The sequence below is a fragment of the Pinus tabuliformis genome, chromosome 9 (assembly GCF_031772625.1).
Source record: "Pinus tabuliformis cultivar Carrire ecotype Pingquan chromosome 9, CPIR1, whole genome shotgun sequence".
Classification (NCBI taxonomy): Eukaryota; Viridiplantae; Streptophyta; class Pinopsida; order Pinales; family Pinaceae; genus Pinus; species Pinus tabuliformis.
This window is the reverse complement of record NC_142307.1, coordinates 213507164-213524754: the sequence shown is the minus strand read 5'-3', so window position 1 is coordinate 213524754 and position 17591 is coordinate 213507164. Positions and strand designations below refer to the sequence as shown.

General features: G+C 33.2%; 1 pseudogene; it reads left to right on the top strand.

Annotated features, from left to right (window-relative positions):
* The first annotated feature begins 94 nt into the window (after positions 1-94).
* LOC149147910 (ABC transporter C family member 10-like) lies at positions 95-17343 on the top strand (annotated as a pseudogene).
* The last annotated feature ends 248 nt before the right edge of the window (positions 17344-17591 follow it).

The following is a 17591-nucleotide window of genomic DNA, read 5'->3' as shown; positions in this document are numbered from 1 at the left end:
AGAAATAGGGACAGATGTAATTAGGGGAGACGACCAAGATAATGGAAATTAGGGCAAATAGAGAGGTAGGAGGGCTTCTGAGTTTGTAGAAATTATGTGTATGTTTGTCTGTACTAATGCAATTGCTGGCTTGAATGTAGCTCGTATTATCAACGAACCCAAAGCTGCAGCAATAGCTTATGGCTTGGACAAGAAGGGTGGAGAGAAAAATATTGTTGTTTCTGATCTTGGCGGTGGCACGTTTGATGTCATTGTTCTAACTATTGACAACAAAGTTTTTGAGGGTTTGGCTACAAACGGTGATACCCATCTTTGAGGTAATCTGTTTGAACTCTGTCTAGCAGTTTTACCTTACGAATTTGAATTTGAATACGTGCACTGTGGTTATCATTGACTTTTTTGGGTGGCTTTTGAGCTTGGAACTTACCGGGATGTACACTAATATGCAGGTGAGGACTTTGACCAAAGGATAATGGAATCTTTCATCATATTGATCAAGAAAAAGCACGGAAAGGATATTAGTAAGGATAGCAGAAATAAAATAAGACATTCAATGTGTTCCTTGTAATATAGATATAACAAAACATCTAAAGAAAAGTAATTTCACGATGATCCAGTCCAATAAAACAAGGTTTTACACAAACCAATTAACTCTTCTAGAAATATTCAACAATTCCAATTTAATAATTCTATCGGCCTCTCTTTGTACCTTTTGGGACAATTGCTAGTTATATGGTATTCTCTATATGCTTTGTATAATTTTGTTATGATTTAAATCATATATTCCTATGGATTTTCCCTTTCGCTGTGTATAAAGTTTGTGCCATATATTCTAAGTCGCGATGCTTCCAATAACTAACCATGTCCTGAACACCACTTTGAATGTAATGATTCGATTTGGCCACCAAGCCAATGCGCAAGGCTGCCATTGTTTCCATGATATAAATTAAAATTATCCATATTCTAAAGCTAGCTTGGAATTTAAAGATTCCATGTGAGCATGCCTTTCAAAAGAGTTTCTATTTCAAGTCTTTTTCTAACAGTAAGGCAAATGGCATGAAACATTCATATCCCAAATTTGGAGCTTTCTCACCTTCCTTTCAAAAAGAAACTAGTTTCTGTTTTTGGAAAAAAATCCAAGGAATGAATTGATCCATTCAATATTGCCAGTTATTCAGTGTTTCACGGTGGTTTCCGTTAGATTTTAGGTCAGTGTTATTCAAGATTCCCGTACCGTTTTTCAACATAGAGGGTTCATGAGGGTTGGGATTTGCAACAATATAAAAGTGGTGAAACGCCCTTACATATAATGAGTCATGTCAAGTCATGTCATGTCATGTTGGGTTACGGACCTTGGGATTGACACAGGTGCGTTGGAGCACAAAGGGAAAAGAGGACATCTTCCCCTGCAAAAGAGAGCTTTAGATATTTTGGGTTTTAGGGTATCGATAGACTGAAACTAATCAATGGAGATAGAGTTGAAATCTGAAGGGAGCAAATCCAGCTCCATGTCCAGATTCAAGACCGTGTGCGTATACTGTGGCAGCAGTCCAGGGAAGAGAAATAGTTATCAGGATGCTGCAACTAAACTGGGAAAGGAGCTAGTAGTATATCATTTTATTACTCGTGTTTTCAATTGTTTGGCCATGTAATATATATGCGAGTAAGATTCCTGTGTGCATTCAAAGTTTACTCCTCCATTTGGTTTTTGGTTAGGCATCATTGTTTAAACAAGCAATTCCCACTACGATTCCTTGTGTTCCTTGGAAGTTTACTCCTCCATTTGGTGTTTAGGTTAGGCATCAAGAATCTATATAGTCAATTTGTCATTCTGTTTATAGTTCCATTGTATCCCAGGTTGATATTGGGAAAACTTCACAGAAACTCGGTGTGTTGCCTCCAGGATTTTATGGTTTGAAATCTCTGTCGTTTTGTATTTCTGTCAGCTGATTAGGTTAAATAAAATTAGAGTTATGTATATATAGAAAAGTCCAAGTTTTTCAATGTAATATGGGGTTACCGTATTCATGTTGCATAATATTCTTCTACCTAAATCTTTGCTTACCACTGTAACAGATATCTTTCAGAAAGAATTTGAACATGGTACATCTCAAAATTGCTTGTAGAGTCAACTTATATGTCACAGGGTTTGGTGAACATCAAGTTTCAGGTTCGAAATTCGACAAACCTGAAAAAAAAATTGAAGTTCGTTCACGTTCGAACCTAAAAGTCGAACCTCAAGTCAAACCTGAACCTCATCGAACTCAATCGAACCTAAACGAACCTAATTACGAACTTAAAAATTTTACCATTTGAATTGCTCTAACGTTGTGTTCGGCAGCAAATGCACTCTTCGAAGTTTCATAAACACTTCTGAACTGCTACTTCTGCAACAACTAGGTTGACAACTAGTCCCTTCACTATCTGGTTGTTACTCGCTTTATTACTATTCTGCAAGAAATGAAATGATAAAAAATGAAGGGTGAATTGGTGTTTTGGATATAGGTGAAAAATTTACAAAAAAAGTGTTTCAAAACCCAAAATAATATATCAGCCGCAAGGCTACACTATAATAGAAACTAGAAACACAACTGAATGTCATATATATTAAGTAACAAACAATGAATCGAATTTAACCTAACTTAGTTAGTATAAAGAATGCTCATCTGAGAAGAGTTGTTAATTTGAAAGCCAGATTTCCATGCTTATCATTTCTTTTTTCTGTTTATTGACTGTTTGTAGTCATTGCTGAAACTAGGCACACATAAATGTTATATAAATAAGTAAAAAGCATTGGATCAATTTTAACTTATTTTAATTTAGTATAAAGGATAAGCATATGAGAAGAGGCGTTAATTTGAAATCCATAGGATTTCCATGTTTCTCATTTCCTTGTTATGCTTATTGGCTGTTGGAAATCATTGCTGAAAGCAATGTCTTTAAATTTCCTATTTCCACATAACAGTAAAAAAACAATAATACGTTTTAAAGTTTATATAAAACTATTGATAATCAAGTGCATGCATGTGCAACTTGCTTAAATGTCTTCAATCCATCCACCATTGTACTCAAAACTAGTGTTTTGTTCTCTTTAGAGAGTGACATCCCAAAAATTTCCATGAGATAAAGAAATTGCATTCCTTCTTCCCAAAATAGTTTGGAACTCCAACCACTTTGCCATGAGGTCTCTTTCCAGAACTAAATTGATACTTCTTTCAGAGAACTCAACATATAGCTCCAATATAATTCTGGTCTGTGTAATGTTTTTTTAGTCAATTATTTATGTGCTTGTTAGAAGTGGAAGATAGTGTCCTTCGTAAATATATCTTACTATTAATTTTGGCAGAATGAGCCTCATATGGGCATCTTCAATTATTATGACAACATTATTCATGTATTGCTACTAATAAGAATTTGTATTCATGTGTTTATGGATCTATTTTGAATTTTCTATTATTTTGTCATATATATATATATATATATATATATATATTGAAAAATATGTATAATCGAACCTAATGCCGAAAATCATTCGAACCTGATTGGAAAATTTGAATTCAAATCAAACTTAATCATTATCGAACTTGAATTCGAACTCGAACCGTGTGAAATTAAGAATTACATTATAATAAAAACTAACTTTTTGAAATGTAATTATATTGAAATGATACATTTATGTAAGTGAGTATTTTTTTTAATACTTATTACAAATCCTGTGTATTCAATAAACATTACAAGCTTCTTTCATTCTCCACTTCATACCACACAAAGGTCATGAATAAGACATTATCATGGACATTCTTTCATTCTTCACTTCATACCACACATTGGTCATGACGGTTCCTGGTCAACTGAAAAGATCTTCATTTCGTGCGACAAATAGGTCATGGAAAAGCAGACTGTTTCTGGTTTCCTCAATATATCTTCATTTCTTACTACAAATAGGTCACAAATAGGTCATGGACAGTATGGTAATCATGCATCAAAGGAATTTCTATTATCATTCTTACCAGTACTTTGAATATTTTCACCCTATATAGTCAATAGCAATTTCTATGATCATTCTCACTAGTACTTTGAATATTTTCATCAATATAGTCAACAAAGCATTTTTAATATTTTCACCCTATATAGTCAATAGCAATTTCTATGATCATTCTTACGAGTACTTTGAATATTTTCACCTAATATAGTCAATAAAGCATTATGATCTTTAGTTTTTAGAGTGAGTAGCATTATGATGTTTTGTTTTTCCATGTAAGCATTAAGTGACAGAATTTTTTTATTTTTTTTACAGAATTGGTATTGTTCTGAGGATATTAGCACTTTTATTACTATAATAGTTAGTTCCTTTTAAGGTGATTATGTTGGTTTATCAGATTAGTTATTAATTTAATTTAATTTAATTTTTCTGTAAATATTCATATGAAATTGAACTTAGATTCTCACAATTTATATAATTTTTTATAATAAGGAAATCGTGTTAGTTTTTAAATTTTATTTAAAAGTTATAGTGATTTTTTTATAATAATTGATTAATTTATAAATTAATTATTTTTTTTGGTTAACTTGACTCATAGGGATTTGAACCTTTAATCTTATAGTTTTTATGACATTTCATAACAGAGAGATATTAAAGCATTGATTAATAAATATTAATTTTAACTTTTAATTTATAATATATATAACATATTTTTTTTTTAAAAGAGTAGATTTATAGATGAGTAGAAATTGATGTTACCTCTAAATTTATTATAAGTGATAAAAAGTATCAATTCTCTAGATTTATAAATCCTTTTGCAATTTTTTTTTTTTATTTCAAATAATTTATATATCAAAAAATTTATTATTTTAGATATATAATAAATTTAAAGTTAAAATGAATTTAAAACTATAAAAGAACATATTATATGTATAATTTTAGTTATAATTATTTTATTTTTCTATTTTAAATATGTTAATATAAAATTATTTTAATTAAAATAATTACTAAAATATTTGATCTATAATTAGTTATATATATATATATATATATAAATTTTATATTAAATATTAAAAGAATTACACATCTCTTTATTATAAATTGTGGAAAACATTTTTTAATACAAAATATTTATTCCAATTACTCATTCATCTTTCTTCTTAACTTTTATAAAACATACAATTTTATAAATCCTAAACTTTAATACAACACCTATAACCTCTAATCTTTTTATATTTTTTTGTCCAATATAAAAACTTAAATAATAATAAAAAATAAAACATCCATCTTCTATGAATTTTGTTGCAATACCTGTAAAACTTTCTTCCCTTGCCTCTTCTCTTCCATTAAGTGCTTCTATGTACCATTAAGTGGTTCTATGTATTATAAGGTTTCCATGTGGGTGGGTTAGAGCTATTTACTACCCGAGTCTAATTAGTGAAGAGTGCAGCTGCTTATCTAGATCTAAGAAGTCTTACTCAGGTAATCCATAGTATTATTATTCTTAACATCATCTATCTCTTCCCCTTAGTCCTCTATTTTCACTTAAAAGTGGTAAGAGTTTAGAGTTGTATATTTCTGGTTATTCAGACTTATTTTCCTTTGAAGGAAATTTTTAAGTACATAATTCCTCTTTCTATTGAAAAGGGGTAAAGTGGTAAGAGTTTAGAGTTGTATATTTCTGGTTATTCAGACTTATTTTCCTTTGAAAGAAATTTTTAAGTACATAATTCCTCTTGCTACTGAAAAGCCTGAATGTTTTCTTCATTTACACTATTTTTTTTCGGTCTGGTTCCTCCCTTGCTTCTATATTATTTTTTTGCCAAATTAATGACTGACCTCTTGGCCATCGATTCTGAAATTATTTCAGGTTTCCAGGAACATAGATCTTGTTTATGGTGGAGGAAGCTTAGGATTGATGGGTTTGGTATCACAAGCAGTCTATAATGGCGGTGGCCACGTATTAGGGTAAGTTATATTCATAAATTCCGAACTCCCCGAGTTTGTTTACAACATTGCTGCAAGGCTTTTATGGTGGCATTTTGAATAATTGTTCTTACAAAAATCATACCAAAATACTATTTAGAATCCTGACGATGTTCTGAAAATGTATTCTCAATGGCAGGGTTATTCCCCATATCCTCATGTCTCCACAGGTGGTTGTCACATTTCATTTTCATTTTTAAGATTAGAAAGGTTTCTTGAGTTTTATGGTTCTGTGACTTGAAAAGCTTTGGATCAGTCTCTTCCAAATCCATTACATCAAATTATTTGTGTTGAGGTTTTGAACTAGCAAGTGTGAATCATAAAATGTTTCAATCATCTTGAAAATAAACAACTTTAATAATAATAATAATAATAATAAAGTTGACAATATTAATAATAATAGTAATAAGATCAATTTCATTCTTAATAATGAGGATAATAACACTATTAATAATACTAATATTGATAATAATAATAATAATAATATGATAAATAATAATGAAAGAGTAAATAAATATTGCTCTAGGAATAGGAGGATAATGAACTATGATAATAAGTTAACAAGGCTTAACTTACATAGAGACGTTAACTCTAAATCGAGGAAGAGTCATTTATGTGATGTTAACCCTCCCTCTTCCTCTCATATTAACACTAAAGTTATTAATTTATCTAGTTTTTCTTTTCCCGCTTCTGTTTTTAACGTTTTAAGCAAAGGTCTAAACTTTGCCTTGGCCCCTAAAAAGATCCCTGTTGATGACATTATTTGTGACATAGAATATGGTATTCAGGGCTTACCTGATAGTATTAAGAATACTATTAGGCAGGATTGTGCTGTTATTCTTAGGAAGGCTAAGCCTCCTAGGAGCAACCTTAAGAGATGAATTTGAAGCCCTAAAATCCTTAAATCAGAACAAAGATATTGTTGTTCTGAAGGCTAACAAGGGGGGTCTTCTCTCATTCTTAACAAGGAAGACTACCGCAATAAAATGTTAGATCATCTTCACAATAGTGGTAGCTATAAGAAGCTTCCCAAAAACCCATTAAAGAGGATCTCCAAGATTGTAGCCCTTTCTATTAAATCCTTTGACTCAGTGAGTTCCCTGCACCATAAACTCATTGAGAGCAATCCTATCACACCTAGAATCTATGGGCTCCCTAAAATCCATAAGGAAGGAGCTCCCCTTAGGCATATCGTCAACACCATTGGAGGTCCTACCTATCTTCTTGCTAAGTTTCTTGCCTTGAAGCTTAAGCCCTTAGTTGGTCGTACAACATCCTTCGTGAAAGACTCGGCCTCCTTTATTGAAGAGCTCAAGGACATCAAACTGGACCCTGGAGACATTCTCGTCAGTTTTGATGTTGTTTCCCTCTACACTTGCATCCCTATAAATGAGGCAATGGATGTGATCGACCATCTTACTCATCCTGATACCGCTCGGTTAGTTGAGATTTTCCTCACCTCAACCTTTTTCAGTTTTGAAGGAGAGTTCTTTGAGCAAACTTGTGGGGTTGCCATGGGCTCGCCCCTATCCCCTGTGGTTGCTAATCTGTTTATGGAGGATTTTGAATCTAAGGCTCTGAACTCAGCTTGTCTCCTTCCCAAACTTTGGAAAAGGTATGTAGATGACACTAATGTCATTTGGTCTCACGGCCAAGAGGAGTTAAATCTCTTCTTCGATCATCTCAATAATCAATCCTGAGCTATTAAGTTCACTATGGAACAAGAGGTTAATGGTTGCCTCCTGTTCCTTAATATTCTTATCTCTAAGAATGAGGATGGTTCCCTCTCCTCAAGGATAATTTTAGGGGCGATTGTTCGCCCTTTGGCGAAATTAAGGGGTTTTAAATTTTTAGTGGGCGAATATTTTGTATCATAGTACATTTTTACAAATCACCTCAAATAGCCCACCTTATTTTAAGGGAGAGAGTAAAAAAGGTAAATTTAGCCCTTGAAATTAGGACTTACAACCTTCCATTCGCCCATTTTCAAGAATAGGTTTTATTTAAATGAATCCATTCGCCCATTTTCAAGAATAGGTTTTATTTAAGTGAATCATGTGGGCCAAATACCATATTTATAAAAGAGGTATGGTAAATTAATAAAAATATAAATAAATGAGAGGTATGGTAAATAAATAAAACATTTTTTATATTTACTCCATAAGTCACCTTATATACATGTAAGGGTGTAAACAAATAAAAATATAAGTAAAGTGGAGGTATGGTAAATAAATAAAACGTCTTTTTATACTTACTCAAAAGGTATGGTAAATAAATAAAAATATAAATAAACTAGACGTATTGTAAATAAATAAAACCTCTTTTTATATTTATTCCATAACCCTCGTTCTATTTATGAAGGCTCAAGAAAGAGGTTTTATTTAAGTGAATCCTATGGGCCAAATACCATATTTGTAAAAGAGGTATGGTAAATTAATAAAAATATAAATAAACCAGAGGTATGGTAAACAAATAAAACATTTTTTTTTATATTTACTCCATAAGTCACCTTATATTTACTAACACTCAAAAAATGGGTTATATTTAGGTGAAACCTATGGCCAAAAGACTATGGGACAAATACCATGGACTAGATTGTTATTAATACCATGCAAAAAACCATTATCAACCCTAATATTAGAATTAATAAAAATAAAAATGGCACATGGTATTGACCCATGGTATTCACCAAAATGGCACATGGTATTGACCGATGGTATTCACCTGGAATGTAGCCTATTTAAATGGGGGAATTAAACCAGCATGTAGCCTATGCTAAGATTCACTAGGACTTTACAAAGTTTTATTATTTAGTGAAAGACTCGCCAAGATTTTACAAGAGTTTATAATTGAGTAAAATATTCGCCATGCCTAGTGAGAGATTCGCCAAAAAATTATATATACATATTATATTATTGATAAAATCGCCTTCAATTTTTCTTATATACCATGGAGATTCGCCCATTTATTATATTTATAAATTTAGGGGGGGTTCTTAAAATTTTCCCTGCCTCTTTCACTGAGTGTTTCGCAAGAAAACTCATACGGAGCAATATCTTCATGCTAGTTCCCACAATTTCCTGGCCCAGAAGTTGGGGGTTCTCAACACCCTTGCAACTCGTGCCTTAAGGATCTCTGATGATAAGAGCTTCGAGGAGGAGAAAGCCCACCTCCTTAATGTCTTTGTTGAAAACGGGTTATAGTAGACACTTGGGACAAAAGGCTTTCCTCAAAGCAGCTAAGAATTCGTTAACCGAAAGAGGGCCTGAAGAGCGGATTCCTAGTGTCCATCTTCCGTATGTTCAAGGGACCACAGATAAGATTGCGAGGGTTCTTAAGAAGCATAATGTACCCTCATCTTTTAGACCTCTCAACACCATTCGTAAATCCCTCAGATCTGTAAAGGATCCCATCGACCCGAAGGACATGAAAGGGGTTTATATTATTCCTTGTTTATGTAGGACCCCCTATATTGGTGAGACTGGTCGCTCCATTAATCAAAGGATTAGTAAGCACACAGCTGACCTCAAGCATATGAGAACTAAGTCTTCCGCTTTAGCAGAGCATGTGGAGAAAACCAATCATCATGTGTGCATTGAGGAGGCTAGTGTGATTGCTAGAGTGTCGCAATTCCATCACCGGAAATTTAGGGAAGCCCTGGAGATTGAAAAAAGACCGAACAATCTCAATAGAGAGGATGGCTGGAAGATCAGTAGTTGTTGGATCCTAGCCCTCTCCTCCTAGTCGTTTTCTTTCTTTTCCTCCCTTATTTCATCGATGAATTAATTTTTAATATGGTAATTTTTTTTTTTTTTTTTTTTGAAAACTCTTTAACTAATAGAGTTTAGGCTTCTGTGATCCATATCAAGTTAGAGAAAGATTTCGGCGAAAATCACATGGAATCTCATTTGTCGACGCGTTTCGAACCAACCCGTGTGGTTCATCGTCAGGACAAGTTGAAGAAACAGATCGAGCTTATCATGTTAAATAGACCGAGCAGAGCCTCCAACGGCTAGTTTGACCAACCTTTAATATTGACTAATGGACCGGGATCAAAACATTATTGATAATAAAAAGGAGATAAGTTATATAGGAGACCAATAAATAATTTAAATTAGTGATAATAGTTTATTAATAAATAGTTAAAAATAATAGGTTAATTATTTTTAAAAGGAATTAGTTGCAAAGGACCGCTTCTATGAGTAAATTAAATGTGAATACGAGTTAAATGTGAATAAAAATAACTAAATGAATAAAAATAATAATAAATAAATAAATAATAATAAAAATAATAACAAAATAAATAACAATAAAATAAATACAAATAAAATAATAAAATAAAAATAAATAAATAAATAAAAATAAAGATAAAATAAAAAATAATAATAATAATAATAATAAATAAATAATAATAAAAATAATAAAAAATAAAAAATAAATAAAAATAATATAATATATATATATATATATATAAAATAAAAATAATAAAGGAAAATAGAGTAATGTATAAAATTAATTTTATTATTTAAAATTATTATAAAAATTGCGGTAATAAAAAAAAAAAAAAAAAAAAAAATTAGTTAAAAATATAAGCAGTAAAAAATTAGAAAGGAAATTAGTTATATGGAGGCCCTTAAATAAAATACTCAATAAGAATAATAGGAATTAAAATAGAAAAAAAAGGCATTAGAAGAAATAGGTTGCTATATACATAAATAAAAATAATAAATAATAAATAAATCAATAAATAAATAAAATAATAATAATAATAATAAAATAAATAAATAAGTGAAACTAAATATAAAAGACATCAAAAACCAAAGAGGCCGAAGAAACGACTAGGAAGAGAGGGTTGGGACCCAACACCTACTGACTTTCCAACCATCCTCTCTATTGATATTGCTTGGTCTCTTTTCGATCTCAAGCGCTTCCCTGAATTTTCGATGATGGAAATGCGAAACCTTAGCAATAACACTCGCTTCTTCAATACAAACATGATGATTGGTTTTCTCAGCATGTTCACCCAAAGCGGAAGACTTAGATCTCCTATGTTGTCTTGTGCTATTATGTAATTTCAAATTCTAGACTAATGGCATGTCCTTTTATGTAAATATTTGACTACGTCTCATAATAATAATTATTAATAATTATAATAATAATAATTTCATTAATTTTTGTAAGCTTGGTGGGAATTGAATCAGTGACATCACCATCTATTCAAAGCCTCATAGACATATTTTGATTAATTTTGAATCTATATAAATTTAATAAATAAATGAATTAAATTATTTTCAATTTGATAAATAAAATTTTTTAATTTCTTTCAATTTACAATAATTTTTTATTATAAAATATATATATATTTTTATAATATAAAAAATGATTCAAAACAAATATTAAATATTTTATAATATTTTATAATATCGTTAATTGGAAAAATATTATCAAAATTAGTATAACTCACTAAAATCAAAAATCAAAAAATATTATAATTCTAACAAAATTATAATTCCAAACCTTTGATTGAAAAAATAACATATTAATATTTTATTTATATAAACAATTTAATTATTATAACATATTAATATTTTATTTATATAACATAGTTTAATTATTATAAGTTGTTTTCTCTTTTTGTGCTTTTTTATTTTGGGTTAATTTTGTGAGGCATAATTTTTTTTTAAATCAGAAATATGATTCATGTAATCTATCGAAACAAGTCCCAAGTCATGTAATTTATAGACACTGAGTGTGATAAAGGTTTTCCAAAATACAAAATCTATTTAGAAATTTAAAAATACATTTAAATAACTAAAATTCCAATTTTTCCTAAATTATATTGCTAAATTCCAAAAAAAACCATTTAATAACTAGACACCTTTATATAATTGTAATATTTCAAAAATATTAATATACTAATATTTTATTTATATAATTGAATAAATTATTATAATATTATATTAAGAACATTTTGTTAATAAAGGTGGGGTTTGGAGATGGCTTTGCGGTTAGGGACATTGCGTCGGAAGCCTTCGCAAGAGGTTGGATGGGATTTTCTTCGTGGGAGATAACTGTGTGATCTGTTTGGGCGGTATCACTTGCTTTTCCCAGCCCTCTGCATACACTTTAGGACTGCGAGGAAGGTTTCTATTTTCCATACTAGTGTGAAGCTAGGGTTTCAGTGATCGTAGGCACTGTTAGGTGCTTGGTCTTGCAGCGGAGAGTAGACAGAGTCAGTTTAATTATCGATTTTTTTTCAAACGTGATAGGGTGGAAATTTGGTATGGAGGAGGAATTGGTGAGGAATTGGTGGATTATTCCAAAGATCCTATTGAGAATGCTTCCGTTTGGGTGAACCCTCCACATTAGCAATTCGGATGAAGATGGATGTGACACATGGTTCTCTCCATCTAGGAATTTGTACATCTTTATTAAATATTATGGAAGGGCTCCCTTTTTCTCCTAATTAGTATATTAAAACGGTCGAATTTGAGCGCATCCATTAGGTTGGGGTGGTGCTCTCTAAGAACATAGAGGAGGGATGGGCAGAAACTTTGGATCACTTTGTCAACTAGGCCCGTTTTTAATTAGAAGCTTTAAATTTCGTTGTGAATGGTATTAACCCTAACAATCCTTATCATTTAGTGGAGACCTCTGGATGGCAGAATTACATAGCTTGGTCAAATGAGTAAGGACCCCCATGTCAAGAGAAGCAATTTTTTGCAGTGTTGGTAGGAGTCGAGAATGATTTCACTGGTAAATTGAATCAGTTGATCCTATGCATCAACAATTGTCAACACTTTCACTCTCCTCCGTTGGATCAAGTGAAACACTTTCAACCGTTGATTTGAAGTGTCATAAACCGTTGATTTTAAGTGTCATATGGAAAGCATGCACTGCACTTTCTTTGCTTTTTCCAAATATTGATTAAATTCTGAATTCTAATGTACATTGGACCTGGCCCTGTTATGCAAAAACTCTAATCCCCGCAGGCCCTCAGTCTTACTACAGAGAGTTCTTCTGCATCACTTTCATGATCACCTTTGTTGTCAACGACGACAAAACGAGCAGATCGCCCTAGCCTAGGCGGCGCAATTTGCAACGAAGGACAGGATCGCCTAGGCGGCGCAATTTGCAACGAAGGACAGGATCTTTGAGAAAAAATTTAATCTATTAGGTAATGGGGACGGAAACGATACTCCCCTGCTACTAAAAGGACAGATTGTCTTCAAGTTTTATGCCAGCAGGCGCCGATATTGCCAGGGCTTGTTGGAGACCATGGAGCTTCAGAGCAGACATGATCTGATCTCAACGATGTATCATTCTATAGTGCCTTGTAAGGATGAGGTCAATATCGAGGTTTATATTAATGAGGATGGTATGGATGCTTTAGTATTTGCGCTCGCCAGGAAGAAGGCTGCCAAGAGTATGCACAAGGATACCAGGGATCTCCAACAGTATGCCAACTTTCTTAAGCCGCCTTCGAATCGGAAGTGGCTCAGCGAGGAGCTCGTTGGAATTGCCGAGTTTAACCTAATATTATCAACCATTTAAATTGGTGTATTTTTTTCTCATTGTACTCAGCCTTGCCTCTACAATTGTAGCGCTGTGGCACCCTCGCATATATTTCTCAGACTGCATGGATTCAAACAGGAACGATACGAGACAACATATTATTCGGACGCCATAAGGAGGAGCAGAAATATCAGGAGGTTATCTTAAAGTCTTCGCTGTACAAATATCTCCTGAATTTTTCCTTTGGTTATCTGACTGAAATAGGAGAAAGAGCTGTCAATCTCAGTGGTGGCCAGAAACAGCGGATACAGCTTGCCCATGCTTTATATCAAGATTCTGGTATTTATCTTTTGGATGATCTTTCAGTGTTGTTGATGCTCATACTGCTACTAGCTTGTTTAAGGTTATTATGGTCATTTCCTTTTGATATAAAAGGTTTTGAAATTATTATGTAGCTGGTGCTAATTTTGTGCATTGCAGCTTTCTATAGCAATGCTTTTTGTTTTTCTTAGCTTCCTAATAGACATATTTTGATGTGTAGGAATATATAACGGGAGCGCTGTCAAAAAAGACAGTAATTCTTGTAACAAACCAAGTTGATTTTCTCCCGGCATTTGATGCTATTATGGCTAGTAAACAATTATCCTAGTCATGTGGAAGCTGTTTGCTTGCTTGGAAACATCCTTTTGGCAAAGTTTTCTGATGGATGGCACATTAAAATATTTTCTGCAACTTTGACATATAATTTAATGCTAATAGTTTTGACCTCTTTTGTTAATTTCTACACTGAAGTTTTGACAAAAGATGAACCTGTCAAGGAAGAGAGAGATATTCAAAGCAGCAAGTTAGACAGAAAAACCGATTTCAAATATAGCTTCTAACGGGGATCGGCTAGTTAAAAGGGAAGAGAAGGAAGTTGGGGACACCGGTGTGAAGCCATACATTGACTATTTGAAATAGAATAAAGGTTTCTTATATTGTGTATGTGCTGGTCTTGGTCATCTTATATTCTTGATTGGGCAGATTTTAGGAAATACTTGGATGGCTGCTAAGTTGCAAAGTCTTCAAATCGGTGTATTAAGGTTAATAATAGTGTACTCAGCCATTCGGCTCACATCTATATTTTTCCTATTCCTTCGGTCACTTTTCACCGTTCTTTTGGGGCTTAATGCATCAACATCCTTCTTTTCTGAGCTTTTGACTTCTTTATTTTGAGCACCGATGGCATTCTTTGATGCAACTCCATTGGGAAGAGTTCTCAGCAGAGTAAACATAATTACGATAGACTTCATTCTTTACGTAATTAAGTCTTTGACAAAAAGTGAAATTTAACATACACGAGGGTAGAAAGCTACCGACATTTATCTTGTCGACCTCCTTTTCCAGGTTTCTTCAGATTTCAACATTCTTGACGTAGACATTCCTTTCAGCTTTGTCATGTGCATGTCATCTACCATGATTGCTTACAGCAGTCTTGGAGTTGTGGCTGTTGTGACATGGCAAGTTTTGTTTGCAGCCATTCCATTGATTTATTTGGCCTTTCGACTCCGGGTAAATCGCTAATTCACACAAGTTTCTTGAGAAGACTCTTTACTTGACTGCCAATATTGTGAGAGAAAATATAACTGATTTTTTGTTTGTTCAATTTAATCAGAAATACTATTTTTCTTCTGCTAAAGAATTGATGAGACTGAATGGTACAACGAAATCACCTATTGCAAATCATTTTGGCGAGTCCATAGCAGGAACAATGACCATTAGGGCTTTCAGGGTTGAGGATCAGTTCTTCAAGAAGAACTTAGACCTTATTGAAAAAAATTCGAGCCCCTTTTTCTATTGTCTCTCAGCAAATGAATGGTTGATCCAGCGTCTAGAGATGTTAAATGCAACTGTTATTTGCTCCTCTGCTCTTGCTATGGTTCTACTCCCAAAGGGAAGCTTCAATCCTGGTATGAAGTTGAACAATGAAACTAAATGTCAACTGTGGGAGATTTCTGCTGTTACTAGACACCTTTATATATAAGTTAATCATGCCTAACAAATTGACATGGTGCATGTTTCGTTGGGATGGCCCTATCTTATGGTCTATCATTGAACATATCGTTGGTTAAAAGTATTCAAAACCAATGTACACTTGCAAACTACATTGTTTCTGTAGAACGCATCAAACAGTATATGCACATTCCTAGTGAGGCACCAGCCGTTATAGAAGATCACAGACCACCAGATAATTGGCCTTCGCATGGGAAGGTGGAGTTACATGACTTGAAGGTATCTGAGTTGTGTTTTCTAAAAAGATGACTGTTCAAATTATAAATTTGAATGGTTAATGATGTTTTCAATCAAATATATTTGATACGTGTGCAGATTAGATATAGATCCAACAGTCCCATTGTTTTACGGTGCATTACATGTGAATTTGAAGGAGGGCAAAAGATTGGGATTGTTGGCCGAACGGGAAGTGGGAAAACCACTCTCACTAGTGCTATTTTTCGATTAGTTGAACCTGCAGGGGTTAGAATCCATAGATGGTTTGGATATTACCTCTATTGGGCTTCATGATTTGCGGTCACGCCTTGGGATTATTCCTCAAGAGCCAACTCTTTTTCATGGAACTATTCGCTTCAACCTAGATCCATTATCTGAGCACTCAGAGTTAACAATTTGGGAAGTATGTAAATTCTTTTCAAAATAATCTCTAACTGAGTTTATCATATGTAGAATGAAAAAATAAATAATGCCGTGAATTTATTTTCTGCTTTGATTAAAGTTCTGAACAAGTGTCAACTTGGAGACATTGTAAGAGGGAAGGTGGATGGCTTAGATGCACCTCGTTATTTTTGAAGTAAATATATATTTTTGAATGCAATAAAATTCTTTGACATGGCCATGAATTTGGCTGTTATATTTGGAAGTTTTTTGTGGCTCTAAAAGATCAATAAAATGCAATGGGGAGTGATGGAGAGAATTGGAGTGTTGGGCAAAGACAATTGTTTTGTTTGGGACGTGCATTGCTAAGGAAAAGTCAAATCCTTGTTCTAGATGAAGGAGCAACATCAATAGACGATGCTAGATATGCCATTCTCCAAGCAATAATTAGAAAGGAATTTGCAGGTTGCACTGTAATTACTGTTGCACACAGGATACCTACTATTATAAACAGTGACATGGTTGTTGCCATCAGTGATGGTAAGGCCCTATCATTCTATCTTATCTTTGTGTTGTATGCATGGATTGGTTTCATCTGAATTTGTTGTACTTGAGGAAATGGACGGTACTGTACTGAAAGTAGATCTATTCACCTGTATCTAATTTGAACTATTATGATCTTGAATTCATGCAGGTGATATGGTGGAGTGTGATCATCAATTGAAACAGATGGAGAGAGAAGGATCGTTATTCAGGAGGCTGGTGACAGAGTATTGGTCCCACACATCAAATGCTCTTCTTCAAGCAACAACCAATAATGAATAACCTTTCGATCTCTCCTCCTAGACCATAAGATCTTCGCTCGATGCTTTAATCCTTAGATGATGGTCTAATTGTACCATTAGTGACCTTACGTTGATGGTCGCTAAATTGATGTATTTTCTTGTGAGATAAGATCTCATTGTAACCTGCATTTTTTATGCACGAGCATCATATTAGATATTTTTTCCTCCACTTAGAGCAGAAGTCTTCTTCTCTTTGTGATATTTTGATTTACGGAATCTGGTTAGTTAGGAAGTTATGCCAAGGTGTCCTTAAGGGACAGATGTAGAAAATTTGTTAGGATTAGGTGGAAATAGCTTCTAGAAATAGGGACAGATGTAATTAGGGGAGACGGCCAAGATAATGGAAATTAGGGCAAATAGAGAGGTAGGAGGGCTTCTGAGTTTGTATAAATTATGTGTATGTTTGTCTGTACTAATGCAATTGCTGGCTTGAATGTAGCTCGTATTATCAACGAACCCACAGCTGCAGCAATAGCTTATGGCTTGGACAAGAAGGGTGGAGAGAAAAATATTGTTGTTTCTGATCTTGGCGGTGGCACGTTTGATGTCACTGTTCTGACTATTGACAACAGAGTTTTTGAGGGTTTGGCTACAAACGGTGATACCCATCTTTG